The following is a 24,477-nucleotide window of genomic DNA, read 5'->3' on the forward strand; positions in this document are numbered from 1 at the left end:
GTGCCCCGTGCCCGGAGCCCCGCACAGTCACGTCTGTGTCACGTCAGCCCGCACCCAATCATAGGCTGAATTATCACAGCGGCCAATGGCTGGCGGAGTGCGGGAGGCAGATGTGGGAAATATTCATTACTTTCCCTTGAAAGACCTCGGTTACCCTGAGAGGCGAGGGCAGCGGTGCAGCCTGTCACTGGCGCTGCTGCTGGTCGTCACTGCGGGGGGCGAGGAGAGCTGCTGCCACTGGGCTGCCCAGCCTGAGGGGTCCCCCAAAGTAGGGTATTGACCCCAGGCATCATCTGTGGGGTCCGGGCTCTCTCCTTGTCTGTCCTGTGGGAGCCATTGCTGATTTTTGCCTCAAAGTTTACACAATTTTGCGTCAAGTCAAAAAAGGTCTTTTTTTTAATTCTTTAACTCTTCTTCCAAATCCTCAGCAAAACAGAAGTTCCTCGTTTCGCAAATTATCACAAAAATTTCATCAATAACCATCGCAAACTCAGAAATACACCCGTGGGAGGGGACCGCAGCGGCGGGGACACTCATTTTTTGCAACTTTGCTTTTTTTTCTTTTTGTTTAAAAAAAAACTTGCAGATCAAGAATCTCTCAAAAACATCCGGAATCACTAAACTTCACCCAGAGAGCAAGAAAAGAAGAAGATGGAAAAGACCAGAAATGAGAGGTAAAGAGAATGATGAGTTGGGAGCAAAGCAAAAAAAAAGTGCAAATCACATGGATCGCCCCCGTAGGGCAGTGGGGTACTCGGTACCAGGTCCTTCGGTTCTTAAGGGGGATGTCACGGTGGCTGACCCGGTCCGTGGCCCTCAGGAGGTCCGTTGTAAAAAGGGGAAATGTTCGAGACGCCACCTGTGGTATTCGGTCAGGGTGACCAACGCTGCTTAGGGGTCCGCTGGGGTGATGTTATGGCAGCTAGATGGTATACCTTCCCACAGGTGAAGTGTGTCCCCAGGGCTTCCCGCTGTGTAGATGGTGGATGGCGCAGTGAAGAGCGAGGACACAAGGTTGCAGTCTCTTTACCTTTACTGAAGGCTTCAGCGTTCACAGTCCAGGGCACCAGATCACAGGGCAGGCAGAGTCCGGCCGGTCTGAAGGCAAATCCAGAGTCCCCTTATCCAGGTGGAAATCAGTAGCCTTCCTCTAGGGCCTGAGTGTTGTAGTACCTTACTGCTGAGCTTCTCGGTAAGGTCCTCACAACTGTTGTTGGTGTTCTAGATGTTATGTCTCTTTCTCTGTCCCCCATATGGATAGGAACAACCCATATGACTGATGGCCTGAGGCTTTTTACAGGGACTCTAGCACGCCCCCACCCCCACAAGTTGCCACCGTGCCTCCTGGGTATAGGTCGGGCAGGTAATCTGGAGCAAGACATAGACTGTTGCTCCCTCGGTGTTCCGGCTACCGGATCCTGCGCCTCAGAAGGAGGCAACCTGTGTAGGGCAGAACTCCTTCTGGTTTCCTCTCCTTTTGCTATTACTTCGTTTCTCAAGCTCTACAATACAGTTCTCTGTTCGTGTCTCTTTCTTAGGATGCTGCTGCACGTGGGGCAGGCGCAGCTCTGTGGCCTTCTGTCTAGGCCTCTGACAGGATCCCACCCCTGTCAGGGACCACTCTGTCGATGTTTCTCTCTCCTCTCTGTCTGCCTGACAGGAACTCACTGGGCAAAGCCCAGTCAGCTTCTGACTAACTTCCTATCCAGACCACCAGTTTTACCTAATTGTGAAGAGTGCCCTAATAAATAGGAGCATAGCTCCCCCTGGTGGACTGGAGTGTGAAGTGTGTTGAATGGTTTGTGATACCTGGTAAAGTGAACTCCTTTACTAGATGGTGGCCCGATTCTAACGCACCGGGTATTCTAGAATATGCATGTCCATGCATGTATATTGCCCAGCCACGTAGTATATTGCCCAGCCACGTAGTATATTGCCCAGTGACGTAGTATATTGCCCAGCCATGTAGTATATTGCCCAGCCACATAGTATATTGTCCAGCCACGTAGTATATTACGCAGTGACGTAGTATATTGTCCAGCCACATAGTATATTGTCCAGCCACGTAGTATATTGCGCAGTGACGTAGTATATTGTCCAGCCACGTAGCATATTGCCCAGCCACGTAGTATATTGCCCAGCCACGTAGTATATTGCCCAGCCACGTAGTATATTGCCCAGTGACGTAGTAAATTGCACAGTCACGTAGTATATTGCCCAGCCACGTAGTATATTGCCCAGCCACGTAGTATATTGCCCAGTCTCGTACTATATTACCCAGCCACGTAGTATATTGCCCAGCCACGTAGTATATTGCCCAGTCACGTAGTATATTGCCCAGCACAGAGTCACGTAGTATAGAGACTTAAAAAAAATAAACATATACTCACCTATAGCCCGTTGAAGCCATGCTATACTCACCCTCCGCCGCCTTTCTCGCTCCTCTCCACGCTCCCGGGACCGCTCCATTGCAAGCGGCAGCTTCCGCTCCCGTCCCAGGGCTGGTGTGAGCAGGACCTATGATGACGTCGCGGTCACATGACCGACCGTGACATCACGGCAGGTCCTTGCCGCACACCAGCCCTGGGACGGGAGCGGAAGCTGCCGCTTGCAATGGAGCAGTCCTGGGAGCGTGGAGAGGAGCAAGAAAGGCGGCGGAGGGTGAGTATAGCAGGTTTTTTGGTTTTTTTTATTATTTTTAACATGAGATATTTTTACTATTGATGCCGCAGTGGCAGCATCAATAGTAAATAGTTGGGGACACACAGGGTTAATAGCAGCTGTAACGGAGTGCGTTACACCGCGGGCCGTTACCGCTGCCATTAACCCTGTGTGAGCGGTGAGTGGAGGGGATTATGGAGCGGGCGCCGGGCAGTGAGTGCAGGGGAGTAGGGGAGGGACTAATCAGACTGTGGCCGTCGCTGATTGGTCGCGACAGCCATGACAGGCAGCTGCCGAGACCAATCAGCGAACGAATAACCGTGACAGAAGGACAGACAGACAGACAGAAGTGACCCTTAGACAATTATGTATATAGATTGCCTTCAAACGCAACATCACTCCTCCAGAGGAGAATGATATTACTGCAACGACCAAGACCCTGGGGCGCTGCACACACAAAACTGGAAAGAATCAGGAGCAAAGGAGGAGCACCTTTTCCTCGCTACGCCATTTAGCGAAGCTGCGCCCCCTGGTGGCAGAAATTCATTTGAACTGTAGCGTGGGAATTTTTCTGAATATTTTCTCACGCTACAGATCATATGAGTTTATGCCACCAGGGGGGCGCAGCTTCTATGACGGCACCACAAGTCACCGAAGCTTCCCTGTGTTCCATTCATTTCCCTGTCTTTTACAGCCCGGAGCGGCTGCATTAGCAGGCTCCTGGTTGTAAATGTATTTAACTCCTACAGATGGATTTACAGCGTGGGACATGTCTATACGGCTGACAGGTATGGGATATTAACACAAAAAAAGGGAAACTCTAAATATAAAGAGACCCCATAGACAGTATCTTAAGGAAAGTATAAATTTTATTAAACAATTAAAATCCGATAATCCATAGCAGAGTAAAGCTAACCAAGCAGGATAGGAAGGTACACATCCACCACATGAGTAATAGTGATCATTACGCACTATATGGCACCCATTTGCAATACCAAGTAGATAATAAGAATATAAGCTCGCTATTAGAAGCCATATCTAATCTGTAGTAAATCATTTTAACGCGCGTTTCGCGGATCTTCTTCAGGCGGCGTGGCTTAGGTTGCGCTTGTGTCACTATATATAGTAGCGTCTGGCATATAAAAATGGAGCTGCTAAAGGAAAGCGTCGGCTCGTAATCGGCGCATGTGCGGGCGTCACCGCATCACAAGGGACACTTCCTACAGCGCCCGTGTAACGCAGGCGATCCACCGTCGCCTAGCGATGGCGATGTTAGCTTTAGTCTACTATGGATTATCGGATTTTAATTGTTTAATAAAATGTATACTTTCCTTAAGATATTCGCTATTGGGTCTCTTTATATTTAGAGTTTCCCTTTTTTTGTGTTACTGATCGTGTGGAGTTGGGGACATATTGTGTATGATATGGTGGAAATGTTCGTGTTTCCAGGTATGGGATATTGTTGCTTTTTTATTTTCCTTTTTTTTCAGAAGAACGAGGGTCTTCAGGTGGATTGAGCGTACAATAAAGATATTAAAACACCATGTGTTTATTTCATTAAAATACTTTATTCATAATGTGTGTGTATTTTTAACCCTTTATTGCTATTGGATTAATAATGGATAGGTTTGTTATTGCAAAGAATAACCAGGCTTAATGTCACCTTACAATAGCAAGGTGACATTAACCCTTTATTACCCCATATCCCACTGCTACAGGGGAGTGGGAAGAGAGTGGCTAAGTGCCAGAATAGGCGCATCTTACAGATGTGCCTTTTCTGGGTGGTGGCAGATGTTTTTAGCCGGGGGGGGGGGGTAATAACCATGGCTCCTCTCTAGGCTATTAATATCTAAAACCATGTCTCATATCCTGTCAGGTTTGGTAAGGAGATAGCAAAAGCCAGCAATGAAATTACCGGCTTTTGAATTTAAATATATATATATATGTATATATATATAATCTGTGTCTCACTGACATATAGAGAGAGAGAGACTGTATATATGTTTTCACGAATATTTGAGCCTATGGATCCATATATATACATATAATCCGTGTCTCACTGACATAGAGAGAGAGAGACTGTATATATGTTTTCACGAATATTTGAGCCTATGGATCCATTCTATGTCCATTTTGCTTTGAAGCATGAAACTGATTAAAAACTACAGGCTTAAGGAGAGACACATGAAAAGCATTGGGAATGCGAAGAGAGACGGATAACTTAAGCTTATAAGAAACATCATTAATGCGAGTCAACACCTCAAAAGGACCTATATAGCGGGGGACCCAATTTATGCAAAAGGATTTTAAGATGAATAAATTTTGAAGAAAGCCAGACCTTATGCCCCGGATGGTATATAGGAGAATTCAGACGCCTTTTATCCGCATGTCTTTTCATCCTAAGTTGAGCTAACTCAAGAGCGGACTTGGTCTCTTGCCAAACCCTGGAGAATTCACTAGACAAAAGATCAGCCGCTGGTACGGTAGAGACAGGAGGAATCGGTAGAGGAAGACCAGGATGTTGACCATTGACGATGAAAAATGGAGACTTGTTGGAAGCTTCACTGGGATGATTATTGTAAGAAAATTCGGCCCACGGTAGTAAGTCAGACCAATCATTCTGATGGGCATTAGAAAAATGACGGAGATAGGTCACCAAAGTCTGGTTAGTGCGCTCCACTTGGCCGTTGGACTGTGGATGATAAGATGAAGAATAGTCTAGCGAAATGTTCATAGACTTATAGAGCAATCTCCAGAATCGGGCGGTGAACTGGACTCCTCGGTCAGAAACAATATGTTGGGGTAGACCGTGAGCACGAAAAATAGGATGGATGAAAATCTTCGCCAATTCAGGAGCAGAAGGTAGACCAGGAAGAGCAACGAAATAAGCCAGTTTAGAAAAGCGATCCATGACCACAAAAATAACGGTGCATCTAGAAGAACGAGGCAGGTCAGTTATAAAATCCATAGATAAATGTTGCCACGGAGAGGAAGGCACTGGTAGAGGATGTAGAAGCCCAGAAGGTAAATGCCTAGGAATCTTATTTTTGGCACAGGAAGCACAAGAGGCAACAAAACTTCGGACATCCTTAGACAAAGTTGACCCCCAATAGTAGCGAGAAATCAAATGAAAAGTCTTTTTAAAACCAGCATGTCCAGCCAGTTTGGAGGCATGACCCCAAAGTAGAATGCGTCTCCTATCTCCCTCGGAAACGAAAGTCTTTCCCGGAGGCAAAGGGGAGAGAGAGATTGGAGCTACCGTGATGACTCTGGCCAGATCGATGATGTGCGTAGGCTCCTCCACAATGTCCACTGACTGGAACGACCTGGATAGGGCGTCGGCTCTGGAGTTTTTATGACCTGGCTGAAAACGAAGCTCAAAGTCCAACCGAGCGAAGAACAAGGCCCACCTGGCCTGCCGAGGATTTAATCTACAGTATGAGCAGAACGAATGTATGCCAAGTTCTTGTGATCTGTGTAATTTACTAAACGATGTAAGGCTCCCTCTAGGAGATACCGCCACTCTTCCAGTGCCAATCTGAAGGCCAAAAGTTCCTTGTCTCCGATGGAATAATTTTTCTCAGAGGAAGAGAAGATCTTGGAGAAAAAGCCACAGGACACAAGATGACCAGAAGAGGATCTTTGAGAGAGCACAGCTCCAGCTCCGATAGCAGAAGCATCAACCTCCAGGATAACGGGTTTGTTGGCTACAGGACGTTGAAGTATTGAAGCGGAGGAAAAAGCTTGCTTGAGGGATCGAAAAGCCTCTTCAGCCTCAATAGACCATTGATGAGGGTTAGCACCCTTACGAATCATAGCAGAGATGGGAGCAGATAAAGAGGAAAAATGAGTAATAAATTGCCGATAGTAATTTGCGAATCCCAGGAAACGTTGAATAGCCTTAACTCTGAGTGGATGCGGCCAGTTGAGCAGAGCAGAAACGTTTTCTGGATCCATACGCAGACCAGCATCAGAAATGATGAAACCCAAGAAAGGTAGAGAAGACTGCTCAAAAACGCACTTTTCAAGTTTCGCGTATAGTCGATTCTCCCTCAGACGAAGAAGTACTTGCCGGACATCTTTCCTATGGGAAGACAGATCTGGTGAGAACACAAGAATATCATCCCAAGTATACTACAACGCAGGAGTATAGTAAATCCCGAAAGACAGCATTCACCAGTTCTTGGAAGACTGCGGGTGCATTACATAAGCCGAAGGGCATCACCAAATATTCGTAATGGCCGTCTCCAGAACGGATACGAATCAAGTTATAGGCTCCTCTGAGATCCAACTTGGTGAAAATTCGTGCTCCTCGCAGATGATCAAAATGTTCAGGAATGAGAGGGAGAGGATACTTGTTTTTGATCGTGATACTATTGAGGCCTCGGTAGTCAATGCATGGACGAAGAGAACCATCCTTTTTAACAAAGAAAAAACCAGACCAAGCAGGAGAGGTAGACTTTCGCATGAAGCCTCTGGCTAAATTTTCTTGGACATATTCGGACATGGCTTGCATCTCGGTAGGGGATAGAGGGTAAATACGACCTCTTGGAGGAGTAGAACCGGGGACTAGATCTATGGGGCAGTCATACGGACAATGTGGTGGTAAAACCTCCACCTCCTTCTTGTTGAAAACGTCCGAAAAGGAGCGATAGGCCAACGAAATGTCCTCAGAGACCGGAGCAGACCGATAGAGACTTGCAGGCTTGACGGAGAGTAGACATCTATTCAGACACGACTGTCCCCAACGTAAAACGTCCCCTGTGCGCCAGTCCAGAGTGGGCTCGTGATTTCTGAGCCAGGGAAGCCCCAAAAGAAAAGGTTGAGACAGAGAAGGCAAGACAAAAAAAAGCCAATTTCTCACAGTGAAGAGCTACAATCTGAAAATCAACCTCCTCCGTGACGAGTTTGACGGTCTCCCGCAAAGAAGCTATTTGTCTAGGAGTTTCTAAGGGTCTAACAGGAATTCCAAGTTTGTTAACAACCTCTAGTTGAATAAAATTTCCAGCACCTCCCGAGTCAATATAGTTACAAGAACCCAAATGCAAAATAACTGAGAGAATCAGGGGTGGAGAGGAATCATAACTACCTAGGGAGGCCTCTATTACCTGACCTAGGTGGAGGCTTTTCCCAGCTTCAAAAGGACAGGAATGCAGTAGAAGAGAGGCACTGCCGCAATAAAAGCAAAGACCCTGTATGAGTCTCTCCTTGCGGCATTGCTCAACAGACTTGAGATGATCAACCTGCATAGGTTCAGGAGAAGAGGTGGAGACAGTCGACGCGGCTTGAGAGAAAGACGCACCTCGTGTGGTATTTGACAGATGAAGAGGTCTCTTCTCTCTGACAATCTCACGAGAGCGCTCCTGGAAGTGCAAGTCTATGCGTATCGCAAAGGAGATAAGTTCATCCAAGGCGGTAGGAGTATCCCGTCTTCCTAGCTCGTCCTTAATCCGAGAGAACAAACCACGCCAAAACGTGCCAACGAAAGCCTCGTTGTTCCAGCCTAAATCAGAGGACAACGTCCGGAAACGAATGGCGTACTGGGCTACGGAAAGAGTACCCTGGTGAAGGTTGAAGAGGGACTCAGTGGTAGAAACCAACCGACCAGGATCATCAAATACCTTGCAAATGGTATCTGTTATGATCTGGTGGCCTAGGAGCAGCATGAGACGGACTCTGGAGAAGGTGGTCCCTGTACTGACCGCAAACCCTGAACCTAGCAGCGCTACTAGAAGTAGCCGTGGGGGGTACCTAACACTCCCTAGACCCCTCGGCACAGCCTAAGATCTAACTACACCTAAAGACAGAAACAGGAAACCTATCTTGCCTCAGAGAAAATCCCCAAAGGATAGATAGCCCCCCGCAAATATTGACTGTGAGAGGAGAGGGAAATAACATATGCAGATATGAAATCAGATTTTAGCATAGGAGGCCATACTAGCTAAAAAGAAAAAATAGAACAGAGTACTATGCGGTCAGTATAAAAACACTAGAAAATATCCACCGCAGAAAATACGAATCACCACATCTGACTAAAGACATGGGGGGTATATCTGCATCTCCAGGGAAAAGCTAGGCTGCAAAAAATCCTTCACAGACTAAGCTGGACAAGACAAAAACATGAAAATGCACAGAACTTTAAGGTCCACTGCAGGTGGACAGCAAAAACAAAGCCAGGACTTATCTTTGTAGAAAAACACAGCAAACTGAAGAGACCAGCAGGGAAGTGAATCCTTCAAGAACAATGGACAACTGGCACTGACTAAAGGATCCTGCAAAGCTATATACCCCAGTCAGTTTTGCAATTAGTAGATACACCTGTCCACTCCTGCAGTCCAGGCACAACTGTATTACCCTCTACAACCACCGGAGGGAGCCCAAAAGCTGAATTCACAACAGTACCCCCCCTTGAGGAGGGGTCACAGAACCCTCACCAGAGCCCCCAGGCCGATCAGGATGAGCCCGATGAAAGGCACGAACCAAATCAACGGCATGGACATCAGAGGCAGAAACCCAAGAATTATCCTACTGGCCATAACCCTTCCACTTGACAAGGTACTGAAGCTTCCGCCTCGAAAAACGGGAATCCAAAATCTTCTCAACAACATATTCCAACTCCCCATCGACCATTACAGGGGCCGGAGGATCAACAGAGGGAACAACGGGCTCCACATATTTCCGCAACAAAGATCTATGGAAGACATTATGAATAGCAAAAGAGGCCGGAAGCGCCAGGCGAAAGGACACCGGATTAATAATCTCAGAAATCCTATAAGGACCAATAAATCGAGGCTTAAACTTAGGGGAAGAAACCTTCATAGGAACATGACGTGAAGATAACCAAACCAGATCACCAACCCGAAGCCGGGAACCAACACACCGACGACGGTTAGCAAAACGCTGAGCCTCCTCCTGAGACAGCACCAAATTGTCCACCACATAAGCCCAAATCTGCTGCAACCTGTCGACCACAGAATCCACACCAGGAAGATCAGAAGGCTCAACCTGCCCAGAAGAAAAATGGGGATGAAAACCAAAATTACAAAAAAAAGCGAAACCAAAGTAGCCGAACTAGCCCGATTATTAAGGGCAAACTCGGCCAACGGCAAGAAAGACACCCAATCATCCTGATCAGCAGACACAAAGCATCTCAAATAGGTCTCCAAGGTCTGATTAGTTCACTCAGTCTGGCCATTTGTCTGAGGATGAAATGCAGAGGAAAAAGACAAATCAATGCCCAGCTTGGCACAAAAGGCCCGCCAAAACCTAGAAACAAACTGGGAACCTCTGTCGGACACAATATTCTCCGGAATACCATGCAAACGTACCACATGCTGAAAAAACAACGGAACCAAATCAGAAGAAGAAGGCAATTTAGGCAAAGGCACCAAATGAACCATCTTAGAAAATCGGTCACAGACAACCCAGATAACAGACATTCTTTGGGAAACAGGAAGATCGGAAATAAAATCCATCGAAATATGCATCCAAGGTCTCTCAGGGACCGGCAATGGCAAAAGCAACCCACTAGTGCGGGAACAGCAAGGCTTAGCCCGCGCACAAATCCCACAGGACTGCACAAAAGAACGCACATCCCGTGACAAAGAAGGCCACCAAAAGGACCTACTAACCAAATCTCTGGTACCAAAAATCCCAGGATGGCCAGCCAACACAGAACAATGAACCTCAGAAATCACTTTACTAGTCCATCTATCAGGAACAAACAGTTTCCCCACAGGACAGCGGTCAGGCTTATCAGCCTGAAATTCCTGAAGAACCCGTCGCAAATCAGGGGAGATGGCAGAAAGAATCACCCCTTCCTTCAAAATGCCGACCGGCCCAAGAACCCCAGGGGAATCAGGAAAAAAACTCTTAGAGAGGGCATCCGCCTTAACATTCTTAGTACCAGGAATGTACGAGACCACAAAATCAAAACAGGAGAAAAACAGGGACCATCGAGCCTGTCTAGGATTCAGCCGTTTGGCAGACTCGAGGTAAATCAGATTCTTATGATCGGTCAGGACCACAATACGGTGCTTGGCCCCCTCAAGCCAATGACGCCACTCCTCAAATGCCCACTTCATAGCCAACAACTCCCGATTGCCGACATCATAATTGCGTTCCGCAGGCAAAAACTTCCGAGAAAAGAAGGCACACGGTTTCATCAAGGAACCATCAGAATTCCTCTGAGACAAAACGGCCCCTTCCCCAATCTCAGACGCGTCAACCTCAACCTGAAATGGAAGAGAAACATCTGGCTGACGCAACACAGGGGCAGAAGTAAATCGGCGTTTAAGCTCCTGAAAGGCAGAAACAGCCGCGGAGGACCAATTCGTCACATCAGCGCCTTTCTTGGTCAAATCGGTTAGAGGTTTAACCACACTGGAGAAGTTGGCAATGAAATGACGATAAAAATTAGCAAAGCCCAAGAATTTCTGAAGGCTCTTCACAGATGTGGGCTGAATCCAATCATAAATGGCCTGAACCTTAACCGAATCCATTTCTATAGATGAGGGAGAAAAAATGAAACCCAAAAAAGAAACCTTCTGCACTCCAAAGAGGCACTTTGACCCCTTCACAAATAAAGCATTATTACGGAGGATCTGAAATACCATCCTGACCTGTTTCACATGAGACTCCCAATCATTGGAAAAAATCAAAATATCATCCAAATATATAACCATGAATTTATCAAGATAACTCCGAAAGATATCATGCATGAAGGATTGGAACACAGATGGGGCATTAGAGAGTCCGAATGGCATCACAAGGTATTCAAAATGGCCTTCGGGCATATTAAATGCAGTTTTCCATTCGTCACCCTGCTTGATACGAATAAGATTATATGCCCCTCGAAGGTCAATCTTAGTAAACCAGCTAGACCCCCCAATCCTAGCAAACAAATCAGTAAGCAAAGGCAAGGGGTATTGAAATTTAACCGTGATCTTATTCAAGAGGCAATAATCAATACAGGGTCTCAAGGAGCCATCTTTCTTGGCAACAAAAAAGAACCCCGCTCCCAACGGTGAAGAAGATGGCCGAATATGCCCTTTCTCCAAAGACTCCTTAATATAGCTCCGCATGGCGGTATGTTCAGGCACAGACAGGTTGAAAAGTCGACTCTTGGGGAACTTACAACCTGGAATCAAGTCAATAGCACAATCACAGTCCCTATGCGGTGGAAGGGAACTGGATTTGGGCTCATCGAATACATCCTGGAAGTCAGACAAGAACTCAGGAACTTCAGAAGAGGGGGAAGAGGAAATTGACATCAAAGAAACCTGATCATGAACCCCCTGACAACCCCAACTAGTCACAGACATGGATTTCCAATCTAACACCGGATTATGTAGCTGCAACCATGGAAAACCCAGCACAATATCATCATGCAAATTATGCAACACCAGAAAACGACAATCTTCCTGATGGGCTGGCGCCATGCGCATGGTCAGCTGTGTCCACACCTGAGGTTTATTTTTAGCCAACGGTGTAGCATCAATGCCCCTCAAAGGAATAGGGTTCTGCAAAGGCTGCAAGGGAAAACCACAACGTCTGGCAAATTCTAAGGCCATGTTCACACAGTGCGTTTTTTACCGTGGAAACGCAGCGGTTTTTCCGCTGCGGTTCCGCGGCTGTTTTCCATGCAGGGTACAGTACACTGTACCCTATGGAAAACAGGACCCACTGTGCACATGGTCCTGAATTGAAAAAAAAAAAAACCGCACTGATTAGCTGCGGTAAAAAAGAAGTACCATGTCACTTCTTTTTGTAAAACAGCAGCGGTTCTGCACCCATAGACCTCCATTGTGAGGTGAAAGCCGCAGTAAAACCCGCAGATGAAAAAAATATCTGCGGGTTTTACTGCGGTTTGTGGTGCAGAACCGCTGCAGTGTGGCTGCCCCCCCGTGCCCCAATCCCACCCCCCCATGCTCCGATGCCACCCCCCGTGCTCCGACGCCCCCCCCCCCCGTGCCCCCATCTCCCCCCCTTATACTTACCCGGTCCCGTTGTCCGTCCGGCCGTCTTCTCCCTGGGCGCCGCCATCTTGCAAAATGGTGGGCGCATGCGCAGTGCGCGCGCCGAATCTGCCGGCCGGCAGATTCGTTACAAAGTGCATTTTGATCACTGAGATATAACCTATCTCAGTGATCAAAATAAAAAAAATAGTAAATGACCCCCCCCCCTTTGTCACCCCCATAGGTAGGGACAATAAAAAAATAAAGAATTTTTTTTTTTTTTCACTAAGGTTAGAATAGGGTTAGGGGTAGGGGTAGGGTTAGGGTATTTTCAGCCATTTTAACCCTAAAAAAAATTCCTAGAAAACACACAGACTCTGGCTAGAAAACTGCATCAAAAAACGCATCAAAAAAGGACCAAAAAAAGGACCTGCGTTTTCTGCCAAGAGCTGCAGTTTTTAAAAAAACAGTCCTGAAAAAAAAAGGATGGAAATCAGGAACGTGTGAACATACCCTAAGTCCATTAAGTTCAAAGCGGCGCCTGAATCCACAAATGCCATGACAGAAAATGATGATAATGAGCAGATCAAGGTCACAGATAACAGAAATTTAGGTTGTTTAGTACTGATGGCAACAGAACTAGCGTTTCTCTTAGTACGCTTAGGGCAATCAGAAATAACATGAGCAGAATCGCCGCAGTAAAAACATAACCTATTCTGACGCCTGAATGTTTGACGTTCAGCTCTAGACAAAATCCTATCACACTGCATAGGCTCAGGGCTCCGCTCAGAGGACAACGCCACAGTGTGCACAACTCTGCGCTCGCGCAAGCGCCGATCAATCTGAATGGCCAGAGACATAGAATTACTCAGACCAGCAGGCGTGGGGAACCCCAACATAACATCTTTAACGGATTCAGAAAGACCCTTTCTGAAAATTGCCGCCAAGGCATCCTCATTCCATTTAGTCAGTACAGACCATTTTCTAAATTTCTGGCAATACAATTCTGCCGCTTCTTGACCTTGACACAGGGCTAATAAGATTTTCTCAGCCTGATCCACAGAATTAGGCTCATCATACAACAACCCCAATGCCTGAAAGAACGAATCAACATTAAGCAAAGCAGAATTGCCAGATTCCAGGGAAAATGCCCAATCCTGTGGGTCACCACGCAGCAGAGATATGATGATTTTAACCTGCTGAATAGGATCACCAGAAGACCGCGGTCTTAATGCAAAAAACAGTTTACAGTTATTTTTGAAACTCAAAAATTTGGATCTGTCACCAAAGAATAAATCAGGAGTGGGAATCTTAGGTTCTAAGGCAGGAGTCTGAACAATGAAATCTGAAATACCCTGTACCCTAGCAGCAAGCTGATCCACCCGAGAAACTAACTCCTGAACATTCATGTTAATACTAGACTCCGTAGCCACCCAGAGGTAAAGAGGAAAGGAAAGACACAACAGACTACAGAAAAAAAATGGCTCAGCACTTTCCTTCCCTTCTTCTGAGATGCGTTTAACTCCTTTGGGGGGCCAGTTGTACTGTTATGATCTGGTGGCCTAGGAGCAGCATGAGACGGACTCTGGAGAAGGTGGTCCCTGTACTGACCGCAAACCCTTAACCTAGCAGCGCAACTAGAAGTAGCCGTGGGGGGTACCTAACACTCCCTAGACCCCTCGGCACAGCCTAAGATCTAACTACCCCTAAAGACAGAAACAGGAAACCTATCTTGCCTCGGAGAAAATCCCCAAAGGATAGATAGCCCCCCACAAATATTGACTGTGAGAGGAGAGGGAAATAACATATGCAGATATGAAATCAGATTTTAGCATAGGAGGCCATACTAGCTAAAAAGAAAGAATAGAACAGAGTACTATGCGGTCAGTATAAAAACACTAGAAAATATCCACCGCAGAAAATACGAATCACCACATCTGACTAAAGACATGGGGGTTATATCTGCATCTCCAGAGAAAAGCTAGGCTGCAAAAAATCCTTCACAAACTAAGCTGGACAAGACAAAAACATGAAAATGCACAGAACTATAAGGTCCACAGCAAAAACAAAGCCAGGACTTATCTTTGTAGAAAAACACAGCAAACTGAAGAGACCAGCAGGGAAGTGAATCCTTCAAGAACAATGGACAACTGGCACTGAATAAAGGATCCTGCAAAGCTATATACCCCAGTCAGTTTTGCAATTAGTAGATACACCTGTCCACTCCTGCAGTCCAGGCATAACTGCATTACCCTCTACAACCACTGGAGGGAGCCCAAAAGCTGAATTCACAACAGGTATCTAAGAAAGAGTTAAGTTGGGTGACCAAAGGATCGTCTCGCTCCCAGAGGGGATTAACTCACGCCAAAGCCTCACCCTCCAAATGGGACACCACAAAGGCTACCTTAGCTCGATCGGTGGGGTAAAGTAGTGGCGACAATTCGAAATGCAATTGGCACTGATTTAGGAAGCCGCGGCATAACTTTGGATCTGCACTATACCGAGGAGGCCTAGCAACGCGGGGCGAGGGCTGCGGAGGAACAGAGGTGGCACCCTGGAGGGACAGAAGCTGAGAATCCACAGAGGCCATAAAATTCAAAATATGAGACTGAGTGTCCCGTTGTTGGCTAAGCTCCTGCTGAAGAGCAGCCAACTGAGAGGCGTTGCCTGGACTGTAAAGCTGCTAAGCGAGACTCCATATTCTTTAGAAAAGACATGGTCCTGGTTTGGTTCTCCTGCAAAAAAAGCAACTCTTTCTGAGTAGCAGAGACACCAGCGGGGTCCATGGCCTATGGTACTGTGACGCTAAAGCATGGAAAAAGTGGACCCTCTGGACCGCGGCAACGAACCCCTCACGGACGAACTGACCAGATGGACCAGCCCCTATACAGGGAGAGTTAGGGGAAGGCCCGTGAGGGACTATTGCCACGGGAGCTGGGGGGCCAGGACGGAAAAGAAGGAACGCTAGGCTGATGGGAGTGACAGTGGCTAGGACCCAATAGGAAACACAGGAGATGCAAGGACACAGAAACTGGCAGGAGTGCCACAGAGACACAGGAGCTGACAGGTAAACCACAGGGATTCAGGACTCAGCAGGATACTGCGGACGTAGGGGCTGGCAGGAACACAGGAACGGACGGGATACTGAAGAGACGGAGAGACTGGCAGGAACACAGGAACGGACGGGGTACAGGATAGATGGAGAGACTGGCAGGAACAAGGCAGGAACACAGGAACGGACGGGGCGCTGGAGAAACGGAGAAAGAAACCAAAAGTCAGAGAGCACGAAAAATGCACAGAGACCATGGGCAGCCTAGGGCAATAGAATACACAAACGACCATAGGCACAGGAGAGAGGAAGAGGCGGGTATATATAGCAGCGCTGCGCATTAGCTCCAGGTGAGAGTCCTCCAGGATGATAGAGAGAACAGAGCAGGAAGCGCAGGAGGGAAGCTAGAAGTGCGCACGCGCAGAACTGAACCTGGCGTGTGCGCGCACTCGACGAGCAGCAGGGGGCGGGAGCGGACGCCGAAAGGGAAACGCTGCCGCGCCGGGACGCCGAGGACAGGTAAGTATGAGAGGACGCGGCGAGCGGCGGCGGCAGCAGCGGCGTGACAGGATTCAGATCTACCCTAGTCATTTACATATCAATTCAAATGCTGAATTCTCAGTAATGGAGGGACAGACTGGCCATGTAAATTTATTACTGGACTTGTTTTTGAAAAAACATATCAGTTTGAGGTGTGACATCCTGCTCACAGATTCCGTTTAAAGTTTTTTTTTCACCTGTTTTCTCTAAAGTAAAAAAAAAACTATAGTATATTCACCTTCTCTAACACCTCCAATCCTTTCTTATCTGTTCCTATGTTGCTCTGACAACTCTCATCATTTGCATGCAGCTTGAACACTGGCATGCACAGTAGGAGCAGGGAATTAGCAGTCACAGGCATGCAAGTGACATTACTGAATACTGTAAGTGTATTTGTGTGACAAGTAATTATGTATTTCCATGTAGAAACTATATTTAAGGCTATGTTCACATTTCCGTTTTGACACTCTGTTTTAGGGTAAGTTCACATTAGCGTCTCTGCGCAGTGTATCATCTGCATACGCAAACACATGTCAAAGCGCTTTCAAATGCATGGATACGCTGCGTTTTTTATCCGCATGAACTTACGCATGACGCCAAAAAAATCACTGCATGTGCATGTTTGCATTTTTCTGCGAATGTGTTTGAATTTTTAATGAATTTTGGTATGCGGCAGGTGCTGTTCCAGGGTAATTTCCTTGACAAATGCCACACCCAATGGCCGTGTCTCATGGGGATTCTGCATATATACACCCTACACAGATGTATTCCTCATGTCTTGCTGCTGTACCCTGCTGCAAGATGGATCTTGGCATAGAGAGCTTCTATCATAATCTGGATTTGGAATTGAAATTGGCTTTTGCCTTTGATGTGGCTTGTGAAGAAGAAAGAAGAGCCAGACGGAGATGATGTCATCATCGCTACTGGCAACACCCCATCGTTGAAGTCCGAGAGAGCCGTGGAGCCTACCACTCATTGTACACCGAGCTGCGTGAAAACCCGGATACGTTTTTCGAATACACGAGGATGTCGGAAAAGAGCTTCGATGAATTGCTGCAACGTGTCCGAGGATCCGTCACCAGGCAGGACACACAACTATGTCAAGCTATTCCTGCTGAGGAACATCTGTTGGTGACCTTGAGGTACGTAATTTTGACAAATAAACACATAAACGTTTTTACTATTGTTATAACAGCCATGTACTGACTTTTTTTTTACCATTTTCTGTTTGGCAGATTCCTGGCTACCGGAGAGACCTTAACCCCTTTACCCCCAAGGGTGGTTTGCACGTTAATGACCGGGCCAATTTTTATAATTCTGACCACTGTCCCTTTATGAGGTTATAACTCTGGAACGCTTCAATGGATCCTGGTGATTCTGACAATGTTTTCTCGTGACATATTGTACTTCATGACAATGGTAAAAATTCTTTGATAGTACCTGCGTTTATTTGTGAAAAAAACGGAAATTTGGCGAAAATTATGAAAATTTCGCAATTTTCCAACTTTGAATTTTTATGCAATTAAATCACAGAGATATGTCACACAAAATACTTAATAAGTAACATTTCCCACATGTCTACTTTACATCAGCACAATTTTGGAACCAAAATTTTTTTTTGTTAGGGAGTTATAAGGGTTAAAAGTTGACCAGCAATTTCTCATTTCTACAACACCATTTTATTTTAGGGACCACATCTCATTTGAAGTCATTTTGAGGGGTCTATATGATAGAAAATACCCAAGTGTGACACCATTCTAAAAACTGCACCCCTCAAGGTGCTCAAAACCATATTCAAGAAGTTTATTAACCCTTCTGGTGCTTCACAGGAATTTTTTGAATGTTTAAATAAAAATGAACATTTAACTTTTTTTCACAAAAAATTTAATTCAGCTCCAATTTGTTTTATTTTACCAAGGGTAACAGGAGAAAATGGACCCCAAACATTGTTGTACAATTTGTCCTGAGTATGCCAATACCCATACATGTGGGGGTAAACCACTGTTTGGGCGCATGGCAGAGCTCGGAAGCGAAGGAGTGCCATTTGACTTTTCAATGCAAAATTGACTGGAATTGAGATGGGACGCCATGTTTCGTTTGGAGAGCCCCTGATGTGGCTAAACATTGAAACCCCCCACAAGTGACGCCATTTTGGAAAGTAGACCCCCTAAGGAACTTATCTAGAGGTGTGGTGAGCACTTTGACCCAACAAGTGCTTCACAGAAGTTTATAATGTAGAACCGTAAAAATAAAAAATCATATTTTTTCACAAAAATTATCTTTTCGCCCCCAATTTTTTATTTTCCCAAGGGTAAGAGAAGAAATTGGACCCCAAAAGTTGTTGTACAATTTGTCCTGAGTACGCTGATAGCCCATATGTGGGGGTAAACCACTGTTTGGGCGGATGGGAGAGCTCGGAAGGGAAGGAGCGCCGTTTGACTTTTCAATGCAAAATTGACAGGAATTGAGATGGGACGTCATGTTGCGTTTGAAGAGCCACTGATGTGCCTAAACATTGAAACCCCCCACAAGTGACACCATTTTAGAAAGTAGACCCCCTAAGGAACTTATCTAGAGGTGTGGTGAGCACTTTGACCCACCAAGTGCTTCACAGAAGTTTATAATGTAGAACCGTAAAAATAAAAAATCATATTTTTTCACAAAACTTATCTTTTTGCCCCCAATTTTTTATTTTCCCAAGGGTAAGAGAAGAAATAGGACCCCAAAAGTTGTTGTACAATTTGTCCTGAGTACGCTGATACCCCATATGTGGGGGTAAACCACTGTTTGGGCGGATGGGAGAGCTCGGAAGGGAAGGAGCGCCGTTTGACTTTTCAAAGCAAAATTGACAGGAATTGAGATGGGAGGCCATGTTGCGTTTGAAGAGCCACTGATGTGCCTAAATATTGAAACCCCCCACAAATGACACCATTTTGGAAAGTAGACCCCCTAAGGAACTTATCTAGAGGTGTGGTGAGCACTTTGACCCACCAAGTGCTTCACAGAAGTTTATAATGCAGAGCCGTAAAAATAAAATAAATTTTTTTTCCCACAAAAATTATTTTTTTAGCCCCCAGTTTTGTATTTTCCTGAGGATAACAGGAGAAATTGGACCCCAAAATTTGTTTCCCAATTTGTCCTGAGTGCGATGATACACCATATGTGGGGGGAACCACTGTTTGGGCACATGGGAGGGCTCAGAAGGGAAGGAATGCCATTTGAATGCAGACTTAGATGGAATGGTCTGCAGGTGTCACATTGCGTTTGCAGAGCCCCTAATGTACCTAAACAGTAGAAACCCCCCACAAGTGACACCATTTTGGAAAGTAGACCCCCTTAGGAACTTATCTAGATGTGTGCTGAGCGCTTTGACCCACCAAGGGCTTCACAGAAGTTTATAATGGAGAGCCGTAAAAATAAAACAAAAATTTTTTCCCACAAAAATTATTTTTTAGCCCCCAGTTTTGTATTTTCCCGAGGGTAACAGGAGAAATTCGACCCCACAATTTGTTGTCCAATTTGTCCTGAGTGCGCTGATACCCCATATGTGGGGGGGAACCACTGTTTGGGCGCATGGGAGGGCTCGGAAGGGAAGGAGCTCCATTTGGAATGAGAACTTAGATGGAATGGTCTGCAGGTGTCACATTGCATTTGCAGAGCCCCTAATGTACCTAAACAGTAGAAACCTCCCACAAGTGACACCATTTTGGAAACTAGACCCCCTAAGGAACTCATCTAGATGTGTTGTGATAGCTTTGAACCCCCAAGTGTTTCACTACAGTTTGTAACGCAGAGCCGTGAAAATTAAAAAAAAAAATCTTTCCCCCCAAAATTATTTTTTAGCCCCCAGTTTTGTATTTTCACGAGGGTAAGAGGAGAAATTCGACCCCAAAAGTTGTTGTCCAATTTGTCCTGAGTACGCTGATACCCCGTATGTTGGGGGAAACCACCGTTTGAGCGCATGGCAGAGCTCGGAAGGGAAGGAGCGCCATTTGGAATGCAGACTTAGATGGAATGGTCTGCAGACGTCACATTGCGTTTGCAGAACCCCTAATGTACCTAAACAGTAGAAACCCCCCACAAGTGACCCCATATTGGAAACTAGACCCCCCAGGGAACTAATCTAGATGTGTTGTGAGAACTTTGAACCCCCAAGTGTTTCACTACAGTTTATAACGCAGAGCCGTGAAAATAAAAAATCTTTTTTTTTCCCACAAAAAATATGTTTTAGCCCCGAGTTTTGTATTTTCCCAAGGGTAACAGGAGAAATTGGACCCCAAAAGTTGTTGTCCTATTTGTCCTGAGTACGCTGATACCCCATATGTTGGGGTAAACCCCTGTTTGGGCACACGGGAGAGCTCGGAAGGGAAGAAGCACTGTTTTACTTTTTCAACGCAGAATTGGCTGGAATTGAGATCGGACGCCATGTCGCGTTTGGAGAGCCCCTGATGTGCCTAAACAGTGGAAACCCCCCAATTATAACTGAAACCCTAATCCAAACACATCCCTAACCCTAATCCCAACAGTAACCCTAACCACACCTCTAACCCTGACACACCCCTAACCCTAATCCCAACCCTATTCCCAACCGTAAATGTAATCTAAACCCTAACTGTAACTTTAGCCCCAACCCAAACTGTAGCCCTAGCCCTAACCCTAGCCCTAACCCTAGCCCTAACCCTAATCCTAACCCTAATCCTAACCCTAGCCCTAACCCTAACCCTAACCCTAGCCCTAACCCTAGCCCTAACCCTAACCCTAGCCCTAACCCTAACCCTAGCCCTAACCCTAGCCCTAACCCTAACCCTAGCCCTAACCCTAGCCCTAACCCTAACCCTAGCCCTAACTCTAACCCTAGCCCTAATGGGAAAATGGAAATAAATACATTTTTTTAATTTTTCCCTAACTAAGGGGGTGATGAAGGGTGGTTTGATTTTATAGCGGGTTTTTTAGCGGATTTTTATGATTGGCAGCTGTCACACACTGAAAGACGCTTTTTATTGCAAAAAATATTTTTTGCGTTACCACATTTTGAGAGCTATAATTTTTCTATATTTTGGTCCACAGAGTCATGTGAGGTCTTGTTTTTTTGCGGGACGAGTTGACGTTTTTATTGGTAACATTTTCGGGCACGTGACATTTTTTGATCGCTTTTTATTCCGATTTTTGTGAGGCAGAATGACCAAAAACCAGCTATTCATGAATTTCTTTTGGGGGAGGCGTTTATACCGTTCCGCGTTTGGTAAAATTGATAAAGCAGTTTTATTCTTCGGGTCAGTACGATTACAGCGACACCTCATTTATATCTTTTTTTATGTTTTGGCGCTTTTATACGATAAAAACTATTTTATAGAAAAAAATAATTATTTTGGCATCGCTTTATTCTCAGGACCATAACTTTTTTATTTTTTTGCTGATGATGCTGTATGGCGGCTCGTTTTTTGCGGGACAAGATGACGTTTTCAGCAGTACCATGGTTATTTATATCTGTCTTTTTGATCGCGTGTTATTCCACTTTTTGTTCGGCGGTATGATAATAAAGCGTTGTTTTTTGCCTCGTTTTTTTTTTTTTTTTCTTACGGTGTTTACTGAAGGGGTTAACTAGTGGGCCAGTTTTATGGGTCGGGCCGTTACGGACGCGGCGATACTAAATATGTGTACTTTTATTGTTTTGTTTTTTTTATTTAGATAAAGAAATGTATTTATGGGAATAATATTTTTTTTTTTTCATTATTTTGGAATATTTTTTTTTATTTTTTTTTACACATTTAAAATTTTTTTTTTTACTTTTTTATTTTGTCCCAGGGGGGGACATCACAGATCAGTGATCTGACAGTTTGCACAGCACTCTGTCAGATCACTGATCTGACATGCAGCGCTGCAGCCTTCACAGTGCCTGCTCTGAGCAGGCTCTGTGAAGCCACCTCCCTCCCTGCAGGACCCGGATCCGCAGCCATCTTGGATCCGGGGCTGGAGGGAGCAGGGAGGGAGGTGAGACCCTCGCAGCAACGCAATCACATCGCGTTGCTGCGGGGGGCTCAGGGAAGCCCGCAGGGAGCCCCCTCCCTGCGGGAAGCTTCCCTGTACCGCCGGCACATCGCGATCATCTTTGATCGCGGTGTGCCGGGGGTTAATGTGCCGGGGGCGGTCCGTGACCGCTCCTGGCACATAGTGCCGGATGTCAGCTGCGATAAACAGCTGACACCAGGCCGCGATTGGCGGCGCTCCCCCCGTGAGCGCCGCCGATCGCGCTGGACGTACTATCCCGTCCATGGTCATAGGGGCCCACCCCACATGGACGGGATAGTACGTCCGATGTCAGAAAGGGGTTAAGCCTCAAGGGTGGTTTGCACGTTAATGACCGGGCCAATTTTTACAATTCTGACCACTGTGCTTTTATGACATTTTAACTCTGGAATGCTTCAATGGATCCCGGTGATTCTGACATTGTTTTCTCGAGACATATTGTACTTCATAATAGTGGTAAAATTTCTTTGATATTACCTGCGTTTATTTGTAAATAAAGCGGAAATTTGGCAAAAATTTTGAAAAGATCGCAATTTTCCAACTTTGAATTTTTATGCCCTTAAATCACAGAGATATGTCACACAAGATACTTAATAAGTAACACTTCCCACATGTCCACTTTACATCAGCACAATTTTGGAAACAAATTTTTTTTTGGTTAGGGAGTTATAAGGGTTAAAAGTTGACCAGCAATTTCTCATTTTTACAACACCATTTTTTTTTAGGGACCACATCACATTTGAAGTCATTTTGAGGGGTCTGTATGATAGAAAATAACCAAGTGTGACACCAATCTAAAAACTGCACCACTCAAGGTGCTCAAAACCACATTCAAGAAGTTTATTAACCCTTCAGGTGTTTCACAGTAATTTTTGGAATGTTTAAATAAAAATGAACATTTAACTTTTTTCACAAAAAATTTACTTCAGCTCCAATTTGTTTTATTTTACCAAGGGTAACAGTAGAAAATTGACCACAAACGTTGTTGTACAATTTGTCCTGAGTACCCCGATGCCCCATATTTGGGGGTAAACCACTGTTTGCGCGCATGGCAGAGCTCGGAAGGGAAGGAGTGCCATTTGACTTTTCAATGCAAAATTGGCTGGAATTGAGATGGGACGTCATGTTGCATTTGGAGAGCCACTAATGTGCCTAAACATTGAAACCCCCCACAAGTGACACCATTTTGGAAAGTAGACCCCCTAAGGAACTTATCTAGATGTGTGGTGAGCACTTTGACCCACCAAGTGCTTTACAGAAGTATATAAAGTAGAGCCGTAAAAATAAAAAATATATTTTTTTTTCACAAAAATGAACTTTTTACCCCAATTTTTTATTTTCCCAAGGTTACCAGAAGAAATTATACCCCAAACGTTGTTGTGCAATTTGTCCTGAGTATGCTGATACCACATATGTGGGGGTAAACCACTGTTTGGGTGCATGGCAGAGCTCGGAAGGGAAGAAGCGCCATTTGGAATGCAGACTTAGATGGATTGGTCTGCAAGGGTCACGTTGCATTTGAAGAGCCCCTGATGTACCTAAACAGTAGCAACCCCCCACAAGTGACCCTACATTAGAAACTGACCCTGCAAGGAACTTATCTAGATGTGTTGTGAGAACTTTGAACCCCCAAGTGTTTCACTACAGTTAATAACGCAGAGCCGTGAAAATAAAAAAATCATTTTTTTCCACAAAAATTATCTTTAACACCCAGTTTTGTATTTTCCCAAGGGTAACAGGAGAAATTGGTCCTCAAAAGTTGTTGTCCAATTTGTCCTGAGTACGCTGATACCCCATATGTTGGGGTAAACCCCTATTTGGGCACACGGGAGAGCTCGGAAGGGAAGGAGCACTGTTTTACTTTTTCTACGCAGAATTGGCTGGAATTGAGATCGAACGCCATGTCGCGTTTGGAGAGCCCTGATGTGCCTAAATAGTGGAAACCCCCAATTCTAACTGAAACCCTAATCCAAACACACCCCTAACCCTAATCCCAACCACATCCCTAACCCCAACTCCAACACACCCCTAACCCTAATCCCAACCATAACCCTAACCACACCCCTAACCGTGACACAACCCTAATCCCAACCATAAATGTAATCCTAACCCTTGCCCTAACCCTATCCCTAATGGGAAAATGGAAATTAATACATTTTTTTATTTTTTTTATTTTTCCCTAACTAAGGGGGTGATGAAGGGGTGTTTGATTTACTTTCATAGCATTTTTTTAGCGGATTAATA

General features: G+C 45.5%; 1 long non-coding RNA gene across 1 annotated transcript; it reads left to right on the forward strand.

Moving 5' to 3' along the window:
• Positions 1-170: 170 nt before the first annotated feature.
• LOC138667784 (uncharacterized) lies at positions 171-17,688 on the forward strand. Its single transcript, XR_011318938.1, has 3 exons — positions 171-674; positions 16,883-17,348; positions 17,442-17,688. It is a non-coding gene; the product is annotated as an uncharacterized lncRNA (long non-coding RNA).
• The last annotated feature ends 6,789 nt before the right edge of the window (positions 17,689-24,477 follow it).

The sequence above is a fragment of the Ranitomeya imitator genome, chromosome 2 (assembly GCF_032444005.1).
Source record: "Ranitomeya imitator isolate aRanImi1 chromosome 2, aRanImi1.pri, whole genome shotgun sequence".
Taxonomy (NCBI): domain Eukaryota; kingdom Metazoa; phylum Chordata; class Amphibia; order Anura; family Dendrobatidae; genus Ranitomeya; species Ranitomeya imitator.